The sequence below is a fragment of the Strix aluco genome, chromosome 1, assembly GCF_031877795.1.
Source record: "Strix aluco isolate bStrAlu1 chromosome 1, bStrAlu1.hap1, whole genome shotgun sequence".
In the NCBI taxonomy this organism is placed as follows: Eukaryota; Metazoa; Chordata; class Aves; order Strigiformes; family Strigidae; genus Strix; species Strix aluco.
Genome location: NC_133931.1, coordinates 65,235,685 through 65,260,546, shown reverse-complemented (window position 1 = coordinate 65,260,546; position 24,862 = coordinate 65,235,685). Strand labels below are relative to the sequence as shown.

The 24,862-nt window shown below is 44.6% G+C and overlaps 1 protein-coding gene across 4 annotated transcripts in view; it reads left to right on the top strand.

Moving 5' to 3' along the window:
* Window positions 1-7,410: 7,410 nt before the first annotated feature.
* Window positions 7,411-24,862, top strand: part of ZNF516 (zinc finger protein 516) — a 118,831-nt gene continuing 101,379 nt past the window's right edge. For all 4 annotated transcript variants that reach the window (XM_074823201.1, XM_074823165.1, XM_074823192.1 and 1 more), the window contains exon 1: window positions 7,411-7,564. The gene's annotated coding sequence lies outside the window, so the exon portion shown is untranslated. The remainder of the gene's footprint in view (window positions 7,565-24,862) is intronic.

Sequence of the window (24,862 nt, the reverse complement as noted above, 5' to 3'; positions counted from 1 at the left end):
CCACATTTGACTTCATTAAGCGAAACCCTTTTATTATATAAAGCCCCTAGGAGTGAACAGGGTGTTTGCACCATTGATATTAATGGTATCCTTTGCAATAAAAGCAGTATTTTTGAATCTTTTGCACAGCAGAAGGAATCTAAGAGTTGCTGATGTATGTGATAACTGCTTTATTGAGTGAGTACATCTCTGCTTTTGTCAGAGAAGCAAATCAAAATGTAAATAGAAGGAAAAAAAAAAAAACAGATGAGGTATTGCTCCACAAGAGCATTGAAAACAAAGAAATATCTCTTTAGGAAGTGAGTTAAGTGCTTTAGAATAAAAGTGCTGCTTATTCCTGAACAAGGCACCCACACAGGGAGCTGCTTTAGTTTGGTTATTCTGCAAACAATTCCGATAGCAAAAGCTATGCCAGCCGGCTTCCTCAGAGAGGAGGGGGGAGGAGGTCTTCACTACATTAGGAGCCTTTTGTTGGTCTGATATGGCTATATTCCCTGCCACACTGGTGTTCAGCAGGGTTTCCGGGATAAAATAGAAATCCAAATACCCCTTTCTGTCTACTTGAAAGTTTGTTCTGATTTGAACAGAATTTGTGTACTTACCGGACAATTGAATAGTGTAGTTTAACACTCAGCCTTTTCTGTGCTCCTTTTAAAACACAGGGGGGGCAAAGCAAAGGGGATTATACTGTAGGAAACAGAGAAGCAAAAGTGCACATTCAAAGTACGCTGCATATGACTAAAATATCTTCAAATCCTCGCCACAGAAGTTTCTCAAAACCTCGCCGTCTCTAAGTAAGGCCTTTGTTGACATGAGTGCCTCACTTGTTACTGAATGCTCCGGGTTTATTAGCTTTGGAGTTTAACAGAGGAAAAAGGCAAATGCCTCGCAAAGTCTGTAGCGGACCAACCAACTTCCCTAACTCACTTCTGTCTTTCAAACCCAATGGAAGCAACAAACTAGAAGCCTTCTGCAATTTTTTTGTTAAAAGTTAGGATAATTTTATGCTGATAATTTTATGCTAATGATTCTGGGTGTTTGTTTCAGCCTCTTTCTCTTAGTAGAATGAATTAACTCGGCTGATTTGTGGATCCAAATGTGGAAAAAGGAGTCATGAATTTTGCGTGCTTTATGGGGAAATTAGAAAAATAGCCAATTTGGCATAAAATTGTACAGGGAAGAAAAATGGTCTATCACCAGTGAAAGAAATAGTGGGAAGTTTTTGTAACAGTTCCCATTCTCAAAATAATTTTCCTAGAATTGTGCATCTTTATTATGACTTATATTGTTGCAAACTACTGCATCTTCAGATGTAATCATTGTAATTTTACTCATTTTTAATTTATGCCAGTTCAGAAATACAAGGAACACACAGTTTTAGGAGTAGCAGATACACAGCAACATCTTAGCTACCCACCCTGATCTATTATTTCATGATTTGACTTTAAGAGGTGGGCAGCAGTGTGCTAAAATTAGGCTAATGCCACACATTTCTGATTCAAATTAGATCCAGAACATGGAAAAAGGACTTGGGAGCTTCTGAATCCCGAGGTTTTGTCTGGCTCACTGAAAGGTTAGAAGGCACTGGCGAACTTTTTCTCCAGCCTGTGAACGGATCTGTGTGGATGGACCTCAGTATAGGTTGCAGCTTCTCTCCAGCAAGGTAGTAAAATCTGGGATTTAGACTTGAAAACATCTCTATTTCGTATTTGCAAGTTCTCGTGTACTTTCAGCAAAATAAATATCTGATGCTGGTTAAGTGTTTCTGTTTCTTCTGCTGCTCATCATTGCAGATCCACATCCTACTGCTTACGGTGTATTATGTTACAGCCAACCAACTAACTTCCTCTTAAACATGTTACTTCTATGCTGTTGCTTGTGATATTGATGGCTATTTTGACCTTTGCAGTTCTCTAATTACTGAAGCCTTAAAATAGTACACATCAGGTAAAATATTCTCTTTTTGAAGTTCCTTTTTCCTCGCATGCCTGAACTGAAAGACCATATAAACCAAGATTATTCAAACACTTAGACCACTGCACAGAATGTCAAAGGAAATTTTGTTAGCAAGAACAAGTGACTGTTTTGTTCCACTTTTACTTTTGAGGTATTTTTTACTCACCAGAAGATAGTAAGTACATCAATGTATTTGCCACGCCACTACAGAAAACATGTAAAGCCTTCCCCTTACCGAACTCCAGAAATTAACATTTGTGAAACTATTTTTTCTGTATTCCTTTATTTCAAGCTTGTGAAACATCACCAAATAGCACGTTGATTTAGAGCTAGCAACCAGTTTCCCCAGTTTTGTCAAGCGGCACATTCGCTGTATCATCAGAGGTCATTTTTAGCTATTGTACCTCTTTGTCTGGTCCAGTTAGAAAAGCGCACAAGCACTCCAGTACTATCAGTTATGCTTGGAGGAGCATAAGAAGGGTGAGGGGGAGGGGAGGCAACACAAACTCAGAAATAGCCCATTTCTTTGCTTCGAGAGAGCTAACAGCCACGTCCAGCCTGCCAGAAAATCGGTGTACTGCACTATTACGATCGGTAGACAGAATGAAAAAACCCAGGCCACAGAAATATGCCCTCCTAAAGATCTCTTAAAAAACAAAACAAAACAAAACAAACCCCAAACCCTAAAAGTGGCATCCTTATTGAATTTGTCTTTGAAATTAATTCTACGTTGTGGCCTAGTTCTTTTTTATTTCTGAACCTATTATGGGCCACATCTGTGGAAGTCTGTATCAGCTATTCTGAAACCAGCTGCTGCTGAGATTCTTTCAGTTAAGCTGAAATTAAGAACAGGTTTGTGGGCTCCCTACCTGCTGTGAAGCCGTGATGTAGTTTATAAAATTACATATGGGTGAGAAAATCTGACTGCCAGGGCTGGAAAAGTTGGTACTATATGCAGCATTTAGCATGAACCTAAAATAACCATGTATACTGGGGCTGTACTTACTTTACAATATTAACTTTTTCTGATCTCTTTCTCAGTGTCATTGTAAAAGCAATGTTGAATAACTCGATGTAAAAAAATGTGGGTTTGAGAGGATCAAAGCACAAAAATCAAAATCTGGCTATATCCTAGCAACTGTGTTGACGGTAGGGGCAAATATGAAAGACATTAGAGTTAGAAATGTTGATTCTTCAAGAAAGGTCTCCGGATTATTTCTGCCATAAGGAAAAGCTCATTACATGCCATAAATGCGATGATGGAGACAAACATCAATCATCTTTTATCATTAAAGCAATTCCATTAATAGCAAGGGGAGAACTTGTATGAGTAGAAGGTAAAGAGGATATGACCACATCCTGACACCCCATACAATTTGTCATCAGATATGCCCAAGTCGCTTATTGTGGTTACATGTTAATAGATTCTTCAGATCCCGAAATATGTGCAGCTCTCTGAATGGAAAATTATTTTCAAATCTGTTTGCTGGATTTGTGCCTGACCAAATTAACGGGGTGCAAGAGCTTGACCTCAATCCATGCAAACCCAGAGTACACTGGCATGCAAAACTTTGCTGGGTCGTGGTGCATTTTCATAGTACAAACTTTGGAAGTAGTCTGACACCACACAGCTACTGAGGCATGATTAAAGAAGAGAAAAAGATTTTTGTGGTGCACGTAAGAAGTCAATGCATTTTATCCAACAGTACACGCTTGTTATTGATTGAAACCATTTTGTTTCAGAGTGAGATTTGTGCCACCCACATAAACTCTGAAAGCACACCAGTGTTAGAATGGCCCAGTTTAATTGAAGGCAGAAATGTTAGTTTCTTGTTAAAAAGTATCACTGGGAATGTTTCTGTGCAGAGATCTGCAGACCTTCGCGGGTATTAGAGCTGCCTGCACCTTCCAGTTTGTAATTTCTGCACATGGTCTTTGTATTTCCAGATATACCAAGAAAAAGTCCGGTTTAGAATGCGAAGAGTAACACAAGATTATTTGTCATGAGACTTTGCATGCTCTTTTTTCCTGACCCAAGCACACTCTGAAAGCAAAATCTCTGGTTTAGATTAAAATAGATATATATTGTTTTATTGGCAGAACTGGAGAACTAACCATAAAGCTAAGAGCTGGGTTTAGAAAGGGTCGCTGAGAGACAGATATGGTGGGAGACCCCAATGAAAATGCTAGTAAGAGTCTTGAGATGGAGAGAATAATTCCTTTTAAAAAGCAAGAGCCTTAAACCATCCTGGATTAGCGTTATCTAGATACATTCTCTAAATTTCAGATAGATTTGTAACAACAAAAAATATTCTTGGGCACAAAACCCGAGTAACTCTGAGCAAGCATACAGAGAAAGCTAAAGAAACTGGCTCGTCCAGATTACATTTCACTGGATATATCTGTGTATGTGACATGTACGCTCACACACACATGCACACACTCACACACATGTATATAAAATGTAATCCAAATTTGATTTGTTTGCCTGCCTTGAAGTATTTATATATGCTTTCAGCTTTGCTTTTAGAGAGACAGCCTTTTTTCCTTGCTATTCTACAATGGTGTTTCTCGGGAACCTTTTCTTATCTAAACTTCCACCAATCATTCCTAAGGCTAAGTTATGCAGACAAGTCATCGCACAGATTTTCATCAAAATGCCATTTTCCTTAACTTGAGAAAGCCTGGTCCCAAATGCTGAACAAATAATTTATTAGACCATAGCAAAAGTAAATAAATGTTTTCCTGCTCCAAGTATTTCATTAGCCAGAATTATTATACATGCGAGTCTATAAATAGCAAAACACGTATTGAGCCATTAATATCGCTGACATTCTCATACAAAATACTGTAATTTAAAGAATTTGAAACGGGAGGACATGTCCTGGAAAATTTCTGGCAAAGATAAAATGGGTAAACAGTGTCTGCAAACAGATTAATCAGCCATGGTAATGGTACGTTCCTAATGATTTGAAAATTATCTTCTTTACCTGAAACTTCTAATGACATTGACGATATTATGCAAATACATTTTGCGTATCTTTTAAGTCTACAAATTCTTATACCGTTCCAGTTTTGTTTTTAAAACCCAGAAGTGCCAGACTCAGCAGATGAAATGTGAGAAAATCTCCTATTTAAAATTACATGGACAGAGGAACTCTGCTAGTGACTTTCCGTGAAATTAATATACCGCTTGATTGTTTTTAAAGTCTCTGCATCTTCTGAATTTTTAATTGCCTTTCCATTAAAGTGGAATACCCCTCACTTACTAAGCTTGAGATGGGTTCTCCAGTCCTTTCACCCCCGTAGCCTCAGTATTCTATTTTTTTATGGGAACAAGAAGAGCAAGACTGGGCCCTATGGAAGCAAATATGGAACGTATTAAGCATTTTAAGCATTACTCTGTCAAGTAAAAGAGCAAGCGCCGTGTTGTGTATTCTCGTGTTTTACTGTCTAAGGAAGAGAATCTATACAGACTATGAGAGAAAAGGAGTAAGTCGTAAAAATCACATTTTTAGGTAGAGGAGTTGGGAAGTCTCATGCACCTTTCATTGCTCTGACTTGTCAATTTTCGCCATATGGAAATTATTAGCTTAATACTGTAGTTCTAAATACTGCCCAGGAATGCTGATTTATAATGGATTTCTTACTCTTTGTGTAAAGAAATGCTAAACTACTATATAAACTGTGATTAGGGAATCTACACTCCTGTGTTACAGGCGTGTGCCTGGGGTGAATTCTTCAAGCTCAGAGAGGTGACATCTGCTCCCTTCCACTCGCAGGTAAATCTGGCCTCAGTGAACTCGGAATTCCCACAGAACGCTGCAAGTCTGGCGTAACTGGGAACCCAATTTGGCCTGCGATTGAAAAAGTGTGCGGGAAGGATGCTGATGCCTAAGGAACAAAATCCAGACATTCCAGATACATTATTTACTAGGGAGGCATTTAAAAAACACTACCTTAGTGTAATGAGGCTGCCTTTGAAGGACAGGCAAAGCGCATTTTTTAAAGCGGGTCCTCTCTATATTTTGACCAGCTGCTACGCACGTCCGATAATTTTTTTTTTTTCCGTGAATTAGAATTAAATTTGATTGTCCCAAATACATCCCACTCAGGCATTCATGCTGAAAGCAGCAACAATTGTCAATGACCTTTAACACGCCTGCTATTCAAATTAGTGCAGATCATTAATCACACATAGCTTACATTTTATGATTCGTGTATCCTTCATTACCAACTTTCCCTCTCGCCCGCTGCCCCCCCCACCCCCTCCCGCCCCTTTCCTTTATTCCGAGGTTCTGGTCAGGAGCACTGGGAAGGACAGGATTTAAAGCTTCCCCCCCCTCCCGCCCCGATGTTGTTTCCTTCTCCTTGCCGGCGGTGCCGGAGCATTTTGCGTCCCAAGTGCAAGACGGGGCTGGAGGGAGGAGGGCGCGGGGCCGGTGCGCCCGGGCCGGGCCGGGGGGGGGCAGCCCCGGCGGGGGGGCTCGGAACCGGGGTGCCCGGCGGGGGGTTCTGCCGGCCCGGGGCGGCGGCCCAGGGCGCTCCGGGGCGTCGAGATAACACCGGCCCTCCGTCAAAAGTCCTCCGTGTCAATTCTACGTCATCGCACATTACGAGACAAAGAAAGAAAGAGAGAAAAAAAAAAAAGCCTCCACACCCTTGATGTCTAGTACCAAGCTTTAGCAGATTAAATTAGGCTTCCCAGCCATAGACTAAACATACTCCCCTCGCCTATGGCACACATATTTGGCGTGATTAAAGTGAGCTTCGCAAACACGCAGGAAAACAAGAATTGAACTTTTCAGACATAGGAGTGGTGGTGCTTTTTTGTTGGTTGTTGTTTTTTTTTTTTTTTTTTTTTTTAAAGCCATATGGCAGATTGATTTGTTCGGAGGTCTTTCAACTTCCCCAGCGTGGCTGTTGAACAGTATTCCTCTTTGATCTTGATTGAGGACTTTAATGTTGTTGTTTCTGCGCATTTCAATAGATCCATAAATATTTTACCAGTGGAATTCGCCCCCCCCCCAAAAAAAAAAAAAAGAAAAAAAGTTTCTAATAGAAATGCATCTGGGGCAACTCCATCCCGCACCTTTCGCAGCGGAGGTACGTGGGAACCGGGCCGGCGGGCACAACCGCGACTCGGCGGCGCAACCCCCACCGCCCCCCCCCCGCCCCGTCTCCCGCAGCGCCCGGCCGGCGGCGGGGCCCCGGGGCGGCGGCACCCCGCGCCCCAACTTTGCGCCGCGCAGACAATAGTCCACCGGGCGTGTGTGCGCTCCGCACCGGCCAGACCATTGCGGCCGCCGGGGGACGCGCGGCGGCGGCGGTGGCGGCGGTGGCGGCGGGGCGGGCGGGGCGCGGCGGGCGCGGGCGCGGCGCGCGGGCGCGGCGGGCGGGCGGGGGCGGCGCGCGGGCGCGGGGCGCGGCGGGGGCCGTCGGGCCGCCCCCGCCCGCGCCAGTGGAGCCGCGCGGCGGATCATGTGCAGCTGGCGGCCGCTCGCACGCGGCGCGTGGTTTCACCTTCAGGGCGGCGGGTGGCTCGGCGCGCCCTTCCCCACACCGGGCCCTGCCCCACACCGGGCCGCCGCCGGCAGCGGAGGAGGAGGTGAGGTGAGGGGCGGCGGAGCGGGGGGGATGGCCCGGCCCGGCCCGGCCCGGCACGGCCTGGGGGGCGGGCGGCCGGGCGGGAGGGGGTCTTCGGGCTGCGCCTCTGGGAAAAAAAAAAACTTCGCGCTCCCCCCCCCCCCCCCCCCGCCCCTTTCCCCGGGAACGGGGACGGTGTCGTTCGTGTGTCCGTGTCGTCCTCCCCCTCCGGTCATCCGAGCGGCTCCAAAATGGTAACTTTGCGCTGTTCGGTGAGGAGGAGGAGGTCGGTTTTACTGCAGTGGTGGTGCCGGGGGGGGGCTTGCGGGCTGTGGGAGCATTTTGGCTTTGTACGCTCCGTCAGGGGCGGCGGGGAGCGGGGGGGCGGACTGCGATATTAATCCATTAAGAAACAAAGAACAATTTGCCTCACTTTAAAGTAAAATGCTTCGGCTAATGAAGGTGGGTGATGGGTCTTCGAGCCCCGAGTAGCCACTTAAATTATTAAGCGTGGCTTTCCCCCCCCCCCCCTCGCCTGGTAGTGTTGATTTAGCGTGTGCGTGAAATGCCCGGTGTGTGGTTGTGTGTGTGTGTGTGTGTCCCCTTGTTTTTTAGCTACTCCGCTCCGCTGGGAGTCGATAGCTGCGTGATCCCCGTTACAGAAGTACACAGTTTATCAAAGGAAGTTGGGGGTGGGCGGGCAGAGAAAACAATTATTCACGTATAGACAGCGAGAAGGGCGAGAAGGACAATGTCTCCGTAGCGATTATTTCCAGAAGAGGAAAATAGCCCAGTTGATGCGGGTGGGGTGGGGAGAGAGGCAGGGAGTTTAACGTATATGTTAAAAAAAAGGGGGGGGGATGGAGCGGGGGGGAAGGAGAGAGAGAAAAGAAGAATAGAAATAATGCAGTTCCAGACATTTTGTGCTATAAAAGCTTTCCTCCTCCTCGTCCCTCCCTCCTTCCCCCCGCTACTATCTTCGGTGATAATTAGCATAGCGCCTAGTCGCGATCCTAATGCGAATTAAGTACTTGGGCAAGTTGAGGAAAGTTTGGATGGGTAAACTTTGGTATAAGGGAACAAGGTGGGGTGTTAAAATAGGCAGTACGTGTGGGGAGGCGTGTGGAGCATGACAGCCGGCCGTTGTTTTTCCCCTCAAACCAGCTAACCTCTGCAATTAACTGCTGGAGACAAACCCTGTGTTTTAAGCCGAAAAGTGTCGGTTTGGAGTCAGCACCATTTATTAGGAGCGTTAATAAGCTCCCGGCAGCAGACGGGGATCTTCTGGGGAATGCGCATTGTGTGTGCCCACAGTTTATTCTTTACGTTACCCCTATAGATACGGAGGCGCTCGGGCACTGGACGTGCAAATGTAATTTTGCTCGGACTACTTTCTGAACATTAATTCTGGTCTTTATTTAATCCAGATGCAGGGTTCCCCTCCCCCCCCACCCCACATTTGCTGCCTTATTGTTGGTTTACATTTTCTGAAAAGGCGACTGGTGTAACCTGTGGAATTTGAAATGCAAATAAAAGCCTGTGGGAGTTGAGGCAGAACAAATCAGCATTTATAAAGTGAAAAAGATTTAATGTCTTTGAAACCATTGCGAGATTTTTTTCCTTTTTTTTTTTTTTTTTTTTAATAAGAACTGAATCGTGACGTCAAGTCGTTCGGGAAAGATTTTTTTATTATTTTTTTTTTAATGTCTGAAACGCGGGTATGCGAAGTGCTTACAGGAAAAACAGATTACAAGATTAACATCTGTTAACATGATCGTTTATCTCCAGCCAAAAATAGGTCAGTCCTTTCTTAAGGAAACACGATTGCTGGGCGCATGATTAAATAATGAAATTAGGCTGATGAGTTCATAAATTAGACGCTGTGCCGACGTGCGCGAGGATCCGACCTGTGACAAAAATATATAATTCGGGGTCCGCCGGAGAGCGGTGCGAGGTCAAAGTCCCTTTCTGGGGAGAGGCGCAACTCTCGCCGCCTCCTCCTCCTCCTCCTCCTCCTCCTCCTCCTCCTCCTCCCCCTCAACCTCTCCCCATCGCCAGGCTCTCCCCGCCCCCCCCCGGCACCGTCTCCCCGGCCGGGGACCGGGACTCTTTCCCTGCCAGCGGAGAAGTTTCCTCGGCTGGGAGGGGCGCGGGGGGTGCTGCCGCGGGCGGGGGGGTGGGGGGGTGTGTCGGGGACGGACGGACTGACGGACTCGGTCCCCGCCCCGCCGGGGCGGCCCCAACCCGCGGGCCCGCCCCCCGCCACCGCCCGGCCCCGCTCGCCTCGGCCCCGGGGTGTCGGGGCGCGGCGAGGTGGGACGAGGAGCCGCCGGGCCGGGCCGCTGCCCTCAGCCTGCCCCGGCGCTGGGCGCATTCCCCGCCCAGCCTCGTCATTTATATCCCCTCGCAGTGGGGTCGGATGGGGTTAGGCTTTTTTTTTTGGGGGGGGGGGGGTGTTGGGAGTGAATGCAAAAGTGCCCTTAGGAAGAATCTCCTCGGGCTAGGCGGTGCCATTGATTTTTTTTGTTTTTGTTTTTTTTTTGTTTGTTTTTTTGTTTGTTTTTGAGGCGGATTCACCGATTTCTAGAGGAAGATCGTAGCTCTTCAAAATTGTGGGCTGCTCTGCTCTGGTCTGGCGCCTCGGCGGTCGGAGAGAGGTCCGAGAAGCCTGCCCGGCAAAGGGCTGCTGCGCTTTGGCCCCGTGCCACGGACTTTATTTCATGCTTGCTGCACTAAATGAGTTAACAGCCAAAGGGTTTTTCATTAACTTGACTTGGCAACCGTGTATTTGGTTGTCTCCCCCCCCCCCCCCCCCCCCCAAAAAAAAAAAAAAGAGATGCATAATTTTAAGCAGAAGCTGAATGACATAACATGGGGTGATTTGGGGGGAGTCTGTTTCTCAAGATCTTCTGTCAGATTTCCTTTGTGACCCCTTCCCCGTGCATGGTGTGTGGGTGGGTTGATAGCTGAGAGTTTTATTTTGCGGGGTGTTCGTGTTTTGATTTTTGACCATTGGTTTCCCACGGTTCATTAAGACCCCGCGTGTCCTGGAGGGGATGAAGCAGAAGGATGCTGACCCTGAGGGAGGGCAGTGACCTGCAGCTGCTTCCCCTTTATCTCACCCTCAGCCCCACGGGGGGGTGTGTGGATGGGGTCAGGGGGGTGTCTGTGTGTATGTACATGCTGGGGGGCATGCCAGGTGCACGTGGGGCTGGGGGAAGTTGTTGCAAGAGGGACGCGGGGTGTGGGGGTGTGTGTGTGTGCACGAGCAGGGCCAGGGACCGAGTATGTTACTCATGAGCCAGATGTGTGTGCGTGCAGGTCCTGCCGGGTATGGGGGGCCGGGTATGCCTGTGCATGCCAGGATGGGGGTCGCGTGGGTGCAGGGGTGTGTGTGGGTGTGGGTGTGTGCATGCGTGCAGGGGCGGCAGGGTGCTGCACTGGGGCAGGTGCATGTGTGTACTCATGCATGTGCGGCGCTGGGGCTGTGCCCCACGGACGGGTGCGGGCGGTAGCGGCATCCCTGCTCCTCCCGGAAAGCACCCTGCCCTTGCCCCCCAAGCTGGCTGCTGCTAGCAGTCCAAAAATAACTGTATTGCAAGAGGTGGTGGGTGTTTGGGGGGGGGGGGGGGGGGGGGGAGCAGCGCCGGGGAGGGGTGGTGGTGATGGGGGCAAAGGTTTCCTCGAGGCAGCGATTATTTTGGGAGTTTTGCTCCTGTAGTTTTGTCTGCGGTGGCTGGCTGGGACGAGTCGTCTCTCTGTGAGCGCTGCCGCTTTGTTTTCCGCCAGCGTGTCCTTCAGCTCTGCCACAGCAAACCCACGGCTGGCCAGCCTGGTCTTGTGCTGCTCTGTGCACCCTGTCTTGTCCCACCAGGCGGTGAGGAGGGGTGGGCTGTAGTGGTTTTTGGAGCTTTTCCCCTGCTCAAACTGTAAGATGAAGTTGTGTAGGAGCACCTGTGGTGTAATTAGCATTATGGTGCAGTTATTCCAGGAGACATCTTTAGTTTCACAAGAGTAGCTGCCATAGCCATCTTGAATGAGCTCTGTACAATGAAGTGATTTGTGTGGAGCTTTGTGTTACTGACATGGCGTGCACCTTTACTAGCTTCTGGTGTAAAACATTCTTTAGATATCTCTAAAAATTCTTGCCTGGGGATTTGTTTTCAAGCCTTTAGGTTCCTATAAAACTGAGTGATGTTGAAGTGACATCTAGTTAGTGATAAGTATGTGGTACTTGTGAACAATAGGGCATTATAACCCCCCTCTAAACTGTTAATTTAATATGCAGAGATAATGCTTACAAAAGAAAAAAAGAAAAACATCATTGAGAATAACATTGTCTTACAGAATGATCCAAAACACGTTTAAAGAGAGGAGTGGGATTGGTTAGCACGGTTCCTATCTAAGCTCAGCACGACCTTCTAAATTCCTGTATGTGACTGTATGTCCTGTATGTGACATCACGAGCTGCATACAGTCCCTCCATGACTGTGAACGACTGCTTCTCTGTGTATCATAGAAAAGAAAAGTTTACATCACTAGCGTGAACACTACCTATCGTTATTTGCAAGTGACCTCAGTAACAGTATAGCTGACTGGAATGGAGCAACTGCAGTGACATTCAACTTCCGTGGATTAAAGTTTTTCTGTGACAGTGACTGATGTCTTTGCTTTAAGAATTAGGTTCATCGTATGTTTTTATCGTTGGTCATAATATCGTGCTGTCAGCAAGATTTAATAATAGCAATTATCAGTACAGAAGCACTCAACTGAAGGGGTGAAAACGATTGTGCCATCGTTCTGAATCTCTGTCTCTTGAACTGCGTGAAAGTGCAGCCATCCCTCATTTTAGCAAAGGTAGATGTTTATGTCCTAACACTTTACAGATCGGCTTCAATTGAGTGAAAAATGAGTAGCCTTTAAAATGCACCTTGCTGTGGGTGCTTGTGTAGTTGGTACTACTACACAGGGGGGGCAGCCTGGAAGAGTATCATCGGACAAATGATGAAGTCACCAACTCTTGCAAACTTTGGGCGGTCTATTTATTTGTATTTTTTTTAAGGTCTTTATGTGCAGGTGACTTCAACAGTTATCTATACTTACCTGTGATCTTAACTGGTGAGTTTTATGCTGAGGTCCCTCCCATCTGATGGAGGGACATCTATATTTAAGTATGATCCAAAACCTGTCAACTTTGAAAGGCCTCACTTCTGTGAAGACTTAAATTCATGCCAGGTACTTCCAGGACTTCTCTGGGATTACATACAGTATGCAGAATGAGCCAGTGCATAAGATTTTGTGAGACTAGTGATGAAGTCTGGATATGTGTACTCAAACTGTAAAGCTGGTTTTGACTATATTGTTTCTTAAAGTCATCAGAATAGAAAGCTGAAATACAAAGTGATTGCATTTTGCAGGAAGCAACTTGTCCAAGCTTGCAAATTTTACAAGTAAAATGTGCCTGTTGAAGTTTTTGAGACACAAGTATGAATTTGTAGATACATACCTTTTAAGCCTGTATGGGTGTTAGATGTATGTGCAGAAAAGGAAAATGGACTACTACTGTTTTTCATAGCTGTGTGATGTTCCTCAATTGGGTAAGAGCCTGTACAGCCATTCCATAAATTGACTTGTTGCTTGTGAGCCCAGTGCTGTCCCCTACTAAGCATGCTTGCCACTCCCATTGACTACTGGGAGTTGCATAAAGGTGTCTCCGGGTGGAATTACAGTTTCTTTTTGTGAGTCTGAAAGCCTTAACAATATTGGCAATTAATCAGCTAAAACTTACTACGGTGATTTTTTTTTTCTTTTTTTTTTTTTTTTCCCCTGTAGCCATAAACTTAATCCAGATAATTAATCACTGCATGGCAAAAAGAGGAAAAAAAAAAGGAGTCACGTTTATTTGATTACATATCTGCAATATAAATATTTGAACCTTGGAGCAACATTGCTTTTCCAAAGCAGACATCTTACATGCTGCAAATGTTTATACGCTTCAGTGCTAGGATAAAGCTGTCCCGACTCAGTCACTGAAGACAAAATTCTGTTTTTCAGTTACCTACTGTAACTGTACAGTAACTCTCTGGGCGTCATCGGGACAGTGTTGGGGAGTTAGAAAGACCTAACAAATAGCAGTATTTCTTGATTGTCACTTCTGTGTTAAAAGTAAATGAGACTTCATTTCTTTTTCAAGCAGGAGCGATTCTAGTAAATATTGTGTTAGCGAGCCCGCATTAAAACATACTAGTGGATTATGGTCCAGGTAGTTAACATTGCCATGGCTTTCATTAGAATGATGACTTCATTGCAAATGTTTACTTTCATTACCTAACTGTTAGTCAGCAAATGTTCGGTCTCTTGATCTGCTGAACCTGCTTTGCTATTTGAAGCCAATGAGCTCTGTTTTTTTTATGAGATGATTACTCAATGTCGGTTATTCATTTTTTTATGTTGTTTACATCTTGGTTATCTGTGGAGGCCCATCAGCATTGTTACACACTTCACGTTAGCAGTTTCTTCTTGCGTTCCTGAAACTCTATTACGGCAACAGGGCTTATGCAAACGGACTCAGGGCATTAAGCATATGTTCTGAGATTAAATTAGCACATGGATGGACAATACTTGCATCTCTTAAGTTACTGCCAAACTATTTATTGCCTAATAAGTTCTAGCAGGTATTTTATAGCAGTAGCACTGGGCTGCTGTAAGATAATTCGTTTGTTTACCACTCCCGAGCTGCGAGCTAACATTGCAAATAGTGCCTGTTGCAGGGACACTGGGACAGTGGTGGTTTACACGGTGACAAAGTCACGTGTTACTGAAGACACTGGTCTAAACTGTTTTAAGTCTTATGTCGCAGAAGGACAGAGGGTTTTTCTCTGGATTCAAAGCCACTTACATTCTGATGACTACTTAAAATCCATTTTTGCCAGCTTTTCATTGAAGTCATTGCTTATGGAAAAGAATTTAATTTGTATCAGCAGGATATTGCATAGCTTAACGCTTGTTCAACGAAATCCACGTTTCATTACAGGCTGTTACAGAAGCCAAAGGCGTTGCTGTTGTACAGTCGTTGTAAACCCACGGTAACTTTAGTAAAGTGACTCTGAATTCACCGGGCTGTGTGAGGGGATGAATTTAGCACACAGCACTTAGCTCCTAATTAAAGCTTATAGTATTACATCCCTAATCAGGGCACTCTTAGAATCCCTAAGAAATTACTCTTTTCTTTGTCTACTCTTCTCCCTTTTCTTTCTTGCCATCTTGCTGTATGGTGTTGGAAGCTTGCTTCTCTGTGTTGGGGCTGTCATATTTACGTCCCAAAGGAAATGCTTTCCGGCAGTGTACTCCAAATTGCAAAGTAGAATAATTTTGTGGCTCCCTAAATCTTTAAGGCCAGTTTCTAAAACAATCTAGCTTTTAATCTTCTTTTCAAAGTAAAACAGAAACTACAAAGCATATGTAATTACAATTTGTAGCTATTTTTAGATTCCTGACATGTTTCATTTATAGTATAATGATAAAAACAAATACTCAGCACAGAGGCTAGACAGACAATTTTCAAACCAACAGCATCCGCTCCAGCTACCCTGCCTGTATTTCATACATGTTTGCTTTGGTCCTTTTTTTTTTCTTTTCTTTTTTTTCTTTTTTTTTTTTCTTTTTGGTTGGGAGTGTACTGAAACTGTATGTTTCAGTACATGACGGGGGGGCGTGCAGAGAGCGAGCTCTGTCTATCGGGCGGGTCCTGTTGGGAATGTTTGCTGAAAATCAGATCATATGTCAGTGAGTTTTAACATATTGCAAACATGCATGCTTTGCTTTTCCGACAGGTAAATCAAAGGAAGAATGGTGAGTTGGCTTGTCGCTATTTTTACACTGCATGGAAATGCTCATTTTGGCTTATTACAGGGATAAAGCTGACTTAATAGTAATTTTTCCTTGTCTTTTTTAAAAAGATGGTGAGCAGTGAAGTGGCATTAGTTCTCAGTAAAGAGAGAGGGAGACTGGTGGAAACTGAGGTGTTTTAGTCACAATTATAGACTCGTTTTAAAATAATCACATTTATTTAAAAATAGATTTGGGAAAGAAATTAACCATGTTCTTTGTTTTTAAAAGGGTAACATGTGTGCACTCACCATATGGTAGCATTTAACCCATATTGTATGAGCTGACAACAAGTCACATTTATGCTCTGATTTATTTTAGTGTTTCAGAATGTTCTTTTTCTGAAATCTAGTACAATAAATGATGCATTTAGGATTGTGCAATGTAACTGTGTCTTTAGCTGTTTTGCCTCATTGTTATAATGATACCAGGTTCATGAGTAAGCAGTTTACTCCCCCCCCCCCCCCCCCCCCGAAATAATTTCCTTAAGAAATAGTCTGTCTCTGAATGTTGAAATGATTTGCGGGAAGAGTTATGAACAATAGCCAGTGACACAGTGTATTGTAAAAGGATCGCGGGGCGAGGTGTTACGGTCTCTGCTGGCTGAAACTAGAGCTGCTCCTTTGATGGCTGAGGATGTGCTTGGAAAGACTTTCTCCCCACCTCCCGCTCCAGTCTTTGCACAGAGGTTGCTTAGTTGTCGATTGTAATGAATGCATTCTGGCTTCCCTTGCAGTAGACTCTGAGGCACCTGTATTGGTGAGCTGGTATCAGTATTGGCAGCCACAAGTATGATAAAACCATGAATCAGGCAGCTTAAGGCTTGACTTAAACTATGCAATTAGGGATATAAGGTTTTCCCTTTGGATTTGGAGCCCCTGGGAGTTGTATTTTTAGGCTTTCTTTCCCCCCATGCCATCCTAGCTGTGCATATCTTCAGAGTTTCAGGAGACGGGGCTCTGCTCATAAGTCCCAAGGCACGCAGTAAATAAGATTTAGCCCCATACGGTGCGTCGTGTGAGAACTTCCAAAAGTCGGTGGCACTCCTCAGTGAGGTACCAGTTGCTCACCATCTGTCTCTTAAAGTCATTTATTTTAACCTTGGAATACAAAAATATTTCCACAAGGTTATTCACGTGTTTGTGTGAAGTGTCTATAAGCGTACTGAAAAACTGCTAAGCTTCTAATTTCAACGTGGTGTTTGAATACTAATGTATACCAATTAGGAATGGCTAACACTGTAATTTATAGAAGTTGAAAGGAGCATTAAACACCACCCTTCCAACACTAAATACAGCTTTTCCTCCTGTGTGTAGCTGCTTACATGAAACCAAGGGTCTGTCTTCCAGATTGTTGTGCTAGCATGTTGATACATCCTTGGATAAACTACCTTGTATTATCACGTCAGCCCTTGCAACATCCTGTGTGTAGCTGTACCTTTAGTTGATGAACACAATACTTCCTTGGTACTGTTTTTAATGACTCTGTGAATGCTTATTTTAAGACCATTTTTAGAGAAGTGTTTTCATCACTGCTGAGAAAAGCTGTATGAAATCTATACTTACTTTAATTAGATTTGCTCTGTTTGTCTCTGGTTTTTTTTCTTTCCCCCCAGATAAATTTTACCTCTGTAATGAATGCTGTGATCTTCAATGCATAATTTATATTGACTTTAATAATGATACTTAGAGAATGTTTTAGTGCCAGTTTGAGAAAACATAACAATTTATGTTGATAACCCCAGTCCCATTAAATTGGAACAGATTTTAGTAGAGAGCGCCGTGACTATCAGTGGTATGGTGAAATAACCCACTTCTTCTTGTTGTGGCAGGCATATTGGAGAGTTCATCTTATCATGAACGGTGCATACCAGGTGTCAAGTGACATGCCAGACACACAGCTTTGCTTCTGAATGACTCCTTCCAATTAGAAAGTAATGGCTTTAACGGGATCAACCGAGTAATTGGAGTCTCTCAGTTCTGCAGTGCCAGGAGGGTGTATATTTGCAAATGTTATTTATTTATCTGTTCTTTAATGAGTTGCAAAATTGTTGGTAACCTTGAGTAAAGTGGTGGTGGTGGTGGGGAATACTATGTGGAAATTGTGGGATTAGTGGTTTAGCAGTCAGGATTAAAAATAGTCTCAGCAAATTACCCTGTTGATACTGAAGCCAGAATCTGTTAATGGGGTTATGAGCAGATTGGTTTATCAGTCATTTATTTTCTAGGTTGATTAGGGATTATAGGTTGCCATGTATTTGTGTCCCAAAAGTAAGCAGTGCAGAAAGTGAGGATTGCTAATGTTTCACTTCAAAATTTCATCAACTTAAAAGGAGGGTATCTGGAGCTCAAAAGTGTCTTCTAGACTGCAGGTAGCTTTTTCTTCCAGATTTTGGTGCTCTGAAGTGGATGTCTAAGGAGCCTGGGTGTTGTAAAGGGGTGGCTTGGCTTGTTAAAAGTCTGAAAAACAGAGCGAAAGCAGGTAATCTGAAATTCATGCAGGTCACTAAGCACGAAATTTTAAATGCCTGTTGCTGAAGTGTCTGCTGTTATGTCTCTTACTGTTTCAGTGCAGAACCCAGGTCATTTTTTAATCATGATAATGTATACGATGCCCAGTCTGTGCAATAGCCTGATGACTTCTGCGTGTCCTGTTCTAACCTGCAACCAAACTGTTAGCATGTACCCCTGCATAACAAAATCTTTTAACTGCCACCTGTATATTGCAGGTCATGCGTTTGTCTCTGAGCTAGGCATAGAATTGCATACCAGAGCGTCCCCTCTGAATCATCATAAAAAGATGAGAGCCACGATGGAGTCCTTTAGATATTACTCTTATCTTCTGCTGTCTAGCTCAGGAGACGCTGTGGCTTTCACAGTCTTTGCTACCTTGTCCTAGTGTACAGCTTGAGATAACCTAATGACATTTATTGGCTTTTCAGTACTTGCCAAGTGAAATGGCAGATGAAGATTCCTGCAACTTTAGCTAGATTTGGAGCACTGGAGAGGATGGGTGGAGAGACTCATAACTGTTTTCGCTTCCTTGGCTCTGATAGAAAATAAGGGGGAGAAGAAGAAGTTTAAGAAGAGAAATGCTGACCTGGTTTGAAAGAGGAATGGAAGATATTAGGTAAAGAGGAATCCACTGGGGACTGGCCAGTCTGGCAGGCTGAGGAAAGGGAAGGAAATGGGGTCCCTGAAATGTAAGAACTCAGGCTAATTCCTTACCTTTCTAAAACATAGGTCCTGTTCTCCCCTTGCAAAAAGCTTGTCCAAACCCACTGCAACCTCTGGGGCTGGTGTCCAGGGGTCAAGGCTTGCATCACTAAACCGGAGAGGAAGACAGATGGTTATCCCCTTAACATGGCCCTTCTGTGTGTGAGACTTGTGCTCCTGGAGGATAGGAGATGGGAGAGAGAGCGTAATGGATGTGGTGAAGGATGAGCAGGCCAGGGCAGTGGCAGGATCAAGAAGTTTGGCTGAAGTTTGGTTTGAGTCCTCTCTCTTTCAGGTCATGGTGCAGACCAGCACAGGTTACTCTGCAGCATGTAGAGACCCTTTAGCAGTCCTGCTGGCTCAGTAGGGTTGGAAGCACTGCCCTCTGAGTTGGTACTTCCCCTGTGTCGGAAAAAAACCCCATCACTCAAGAGAGCTTCTGACCTCTGTTGTCTCCCTGGAGGAGGACACACTCACCCTCACCCTCTTAAACTAAACTCTCTTCAACATTTAAGAACAAGGACAAGATGATCAGAAGTGTGAGTCTGACAGCTAAGAAGATGCTAGACATGAAACAGATTTTTGTTGTTCTTACAAACCCAGTTTATTCTGCTTTGTTTAGCGTATTTTACACTTTGGAGAAGAGAACAGTATTTGAAGGGCTGAAATCCCAGTTTCTCATTCTACTATGCAAAATGAAGCTTTCAGTTTGAATTTTCTCATTAATCTTTTAAAAAGAAAATATCTGTGTAGGTATAGGCATATGTGAATGTGGAAAAATATATGAAAAATACTTTTGTGGAGGAGCAATAAAAACTCTCTTCACACAGTCATCCCTACTTTACTTACACGCTCTTAGGGTCTAGTGGATTTTGGCTAGTGTAACACAGAGTTTTCTCATGGAGTCATACAGCCTATCTGCAACATTTATTGAACACCAGATACACAGAATTACTCTTTGTGTAGTTCCATCCCCAAGGTTACACCTTGCGGAATAGCAGAGCTCTGCCAAGATGAGGTGGCTGACTTGTAAAGATCTCTCAGCTGTTTCACGGCTGGCATCAGCTCCGCAGAGGCAGTGAAGAGCTGGTGCGAGCAGCAGCCGTGGCAAAGGCTGGAGGAGAGGAAAATGCAGGGTGTGAGGAGCTGAACACAGCCTTAAAGGAAAGGAGGATGTAATAAGACCATACAGACATAAGGGGGAAGAAAATGGGAGTTTGGAGGAGCCATGGATGTCCAGGAAGACTGTTGAAGGTGGAGAACCAGTTTCCCCTGTACGTAGGGACACTGGGTTTCTGTAGGGGTGGATGTTCTTGTTATTTGTTTCATTGAAAATCACCATGTCAGGAATCCGGAGTTATCTGTGTTAAGGTAATAAAAGGATTGTGGCCCCTTAGTAATGCTTTTCTTCATGAATGGTGAGGCTGAGGTGGTGGCTGGGGCTCCCACTCGTCATGCCTGTACAGAGTCACTGAATGTTGCTGTCTGGGATGAGTTAACATGGTCTAACTGAGATTTTACTTGCTTTATTTTCCCATGGCACTGGCCTGCTGGGCGGACTCTGCCATCCTGCAGCAGCATGAGAAGGAGACAGGGAGTGTGCAGAGCTGTGTAGGAGCAGAATATGAGGATATCTGGTGTTTGTCTGGTGCCTAGCATTGTGTGGTCCTACTCCATCACCAGGGGTCCTGGGAAGAATTACAGTGCAAATAATGATGGTGGTGGTGGTTATGGAGAGGAGATGTTAAGCAGAAGAAGAGGAGGTTTGCCAAGCACATGTGTCTGTATGTGTGCGAAGTAACGAAATTTTTCTTTTGTGTAGTTACCTTGAGGGTCTTAAGACTTGTCTCCCACTGCACAAATCACTGTTTATCATAGACCTTTTTCCTGCCTCTTGCCCTCCAGATCTGCTTTGCTCTGCAGTCCCTGTTTTCCGGTTGCTGCGCACTTCTGAACTTGAGCTGAGGTCAGCATTCAAAACCTGAAGGTGGCGGAGACTTGGGATGAGTGGGTGGATGTGGCATGTTGAGCATGAGAGTTTTTGGAGGAGGAATATGAAGCGGAGCAGGTTTGTGTTCAGGATGAAAACGGGAGTGATCTGAGTGTTGCAAGGGGCCCGTGAGAAGGTTGAGGCTATGCTGAGAAACTGGGCTGTTGGCACTAGAGGGCTGGGAGTATGGTAGGCAGGATGCTGACAGCCACCTAAGGCTGATTAATTTTTAGCACTAGCAGCAAACTTCCTTCAAAAAGAAAACAGAAGTTGCTGTGAATGAGTAGAATTTGTTAGGACTAGCTAGGTTTGTGAAAGATGCATGTCAGCAAAACCAGCCATTAAAAAAAAGGCACTTGGGAAGTTTGTTGTTCATCCCCTGTCTTTTCTGTGAATACTCATGAATCTGTCCTGAAAGCACATTTTCTAGATGTGAGTTTTACTGCTACGACCTTAACTCTGATTACTTTTACAAAGAATGTGCTGGGTATGATGTTTCTGGTCTCTTAAAAAGAAGTAATAACTTAATGTTTTAAGCATTATAAAGGAAATAAAATGAGGATGTGCAGCAGTTCCTTTTTCCAAGCTTCTGTAGTTTTGATCAGTTCCTTTTACTAACAGTCATCCTGTAAATCAAACCACAACATGATGATCAGGTAAAGGTGTGTGGGAACACGTCAGGCATCTGCTTTTATCTGACATAAAGTCAGCGGTTTAGGCTTACAGAAGATTATGATTTATCAGGACAGTATAATTATAGCTGTTGTCATACGGTGGCACCTGGTAGCAATGATGATCTGTTGCTGTTCCGGGATGTGTACAAATGCATAGTAAGAATCAGTCCCAGGACTTGATTGTATCTTCTCTGTGTACATGTGGTTGTATGGATCCATTAATGGGTCATTAAAATTCTTCAAAGCATATCTGCTGTCAAATGAAGCACTAATAAATGTCTGTTAATTATCACAGCCCTCTTCACAATAATAAGTTATTAGAATTGAATTTACTGTGCATTTTACTAGCGTAAGGGGGAAGCCAACTTCAGCGTTTAAGCCTCAGCTGGTGTTTGAATGTGTGTCCATGATATGAGGCAAAAATTTGGTGACAGTCTTCCTGGTGCTGAAGGCTGCCTGTGTGTTGATGCTGTGGAAGTGCTTTCTGCTCTTCTCCAAACTCTGGTAATTTCTGTGTGGGACCAGACCTTCCCCGGGCTTGAAGGAAAACAGCTCCATGGGGCTCCGGTTCTGCATTGCTCCCTGAGTGCCTAGAAAGGTGGTCAGTGCCAACATACCTAGGTCATCCCAGAAATTAACCTGCCAACTACCTGGAAAATTGAAGGTGGTTCATCTGTATGTTAGCCCTCTTTATATCTTTTACAGAAGGGTAGTAGTGGAAAGATGACAGTGAAAAGTCATACAAGAGATGAGAGCAACCAAGGAGGAAAAAGTTTGGCATGCCACGTAGCATGGGTGAATTCATATGAGTACGGCGCTCACCCATGGGGTAAAGTATTGTTTATGCAATTTTTCTTCACTGCAAAGATACTCTGCTTGTGCGAACAGCAGTAGCAACTTTTTGGATTTGGTAATTCAGGTTATTAGTAAGAGCTGTGTGACATAGTAAATATGCAGAGATATAAAGCTTATTTTTATGTATTTTCTGAGCAGTGCAGCTGGGAGTAAAGTGGTGCCGTATCCCATGAACATGTAAATGGCTTTGTAATTTCTTCTAGACACTGGTCAGAAAATGATACAAATTCCATTGCTTTAGGTCCTCCTATCAGCTTGACTCCAGAGACTTAAGACTTGCTCAGTTACTTTGCATTTCCTTAGTGTTTCTTCACTGACTTCAATCATGTTAATTTAAACTTAGATCAGCATAGTGAGACTACAGGTTAGCATTCGGTGTGCTAAATATGCACTGTGGCATTGAAAGTGTAGCAGGATGGCAGGGGACTGAGCCAGTAGAAGAACTGCTAATGGCATATATCTTGTGCCTCTGCATACTTCAACTCTGTACTCCCTGAGTCATGTTTAGTCCTGGTATAGGTAGGTATGGCCTACGCTGAGGTTATTCCTACCTGAGGTCATGGCATAGGGTCATTTATCTCACTTTCTGACTGCTTTTTCTTGTAACCCATACTGCCTTGTAGGTTGGTGATGAATTCATAGGTTTTAGGTAGTCATGTCTGCTCCTGTGCATGTGCACACACGTACACGCACTACTACAAAATAAAACCTTCAAAGCCCTCCCTGAATAATCTTTACTGACATCAGTGAGCACTTCTTACTCATCTGAGGAGTCTCGCTGACTTCAGAGACACTTTCTTATGAGTAAGAGTTTACCAGTGTTAGCAATGGTTATCCAGCCTGGCCCCATAGGGTGGTGTTATGACTCAATCATCCTAAGCTTGGCATTGGCTGGGCACACACACACACACAAAGTGTTGGTATTACCAGGCCAGGACTTCAAAAATGTGAAATTGTTGGTTTCACTTCTGTTATTGATGCTGGCCATCTGTTTAAAACCAGGCAAACAGAATACCTGCAGCCTTGTAGGTACAAGTTGCCTCCTTGGCCATGCATGATATAGAACACTTCGTGTTTATGACAATGTACTGTGGTGAGCTTTTGTCCCCTTGGCTGCGCCTTGGCATTGTGGGCTGGATTCTCCTCAACTCTTTGTCATCACTACCTGCTGACATGGAGATTTCAGGGGTGCAGGTCAGGCCAAGTTCTCAGTGTATACAGGACATACACCTGCACACTCTCTGAATATGTATGTTTAAAGTACAGGTCAGTTGTTAAGAGAAAATGGTACATGACTTGTTAGGTAATGGGGAAATGAAGGCAATATTGTCGTGATGATGACTTTAGAAACAGAGGTTGTTTTCTGTAGTTCCTCAAATATGACAGAAGATGCCTAGCTAAGTATTGTTAAAAAATGTACTTGCTCACTAGAATATCAGTAAATGTGTGATAAAATCAATGCCAAAGGTAAGAATGCAATTTGATATAGTGACGTCAGAATCTTGTAGTGTGCTGGGTTTATGTGGTGAGGTTTTTGGTAGCGGGCGAGGGGGCTACAGTGGTGGCCCCCTGTGAGAAGCTTCTTGAAAGCTCCACCTGGCTCCAAGTTGGATCCGCCTCTGGCCAAGGCCTGGCAAATTAGTGATGATGGCTGCACCTCTGCAATAACATATTTAAGAAGGGGAATGGGAGAGGGGGTTGGGACTTTGAGGATGAGTTACAAGAAGGACACCTGTGTGAACACCGAGGTCAGTGGGAGGAAGGAAGAGGGAGGGAGGGAGATGCACTGAAGCATGGAGCCGCCCTGTATCCCATGGTTCAATGGCAGGGCCACCTCCCCCCCCCCCCGCCACCATGGAGGTCACCAGAGGAGCAGAGATTTGCCTGTGGAGGATCCCCGGGACTCTGAGGGGAGAAGCAATCCCTGCTGTTGTAGTTTGGCACTGGGAGGACTGCAACACGTGGAGGTGACCCACGCTGGAGCATCTCAAGAGGAATGCATCCCGTGGGGAGGACTCACAGCAGAGAGTTTGTGGAGGACTGTCTCCTTGGGAGGGATGCCACGTGGAGCAGGGGGAAGAATGCAGTGGAGTGCTTCCCTCCACCTTGGAGGAAGAAGCAGCAGGACTGACTGCACCCCCATCCCCTGCCCCTGTACTGCTGGGAAAGGAGGTAGAGATATCAGGAGCAAAACTGAGCCCTGGAGGAAGGGAAGGGTGAGGGGAGGTGTTTTTAAGATGTGTTAATGCTTCTCACTGTCCTGTTCTGTCTGTTAAGTGTCGTTGTTAGTGTTTTGAATTAAAGTGATATCTTTTTTTTTGTGCCAACGACCCTGTCTTTTGCCTGTGACATCTCCATTCCTGAGCCTTTTGTTCCATTTTTTTCCTTCCCAGCGCTGGGGGCGAAGAGGTGAGGGAAAGGCTGCGTGGTGCTCAGTTGCCCTCTGGGCTCAAACCACGACATGTAGTCATTCAGTATTTCTCCTTCTCTTACCTTGGTAAAGAGCAAAATTTTTTTTTTTTTTTCCTTCCCCTATTTAAAGTTTTGCAGAAGTAGGTTGTTTGTAGTCCTCTATGGTTTCGAGATTATACATTACCAAGCACCATAGTACTAACCCTTGCAAGTCAGTGTTGATTTTTTCGTAATGTAAGCATAGCATAGGAGTATACATGTGGAAACAAAAGTCACAGATTTATTTT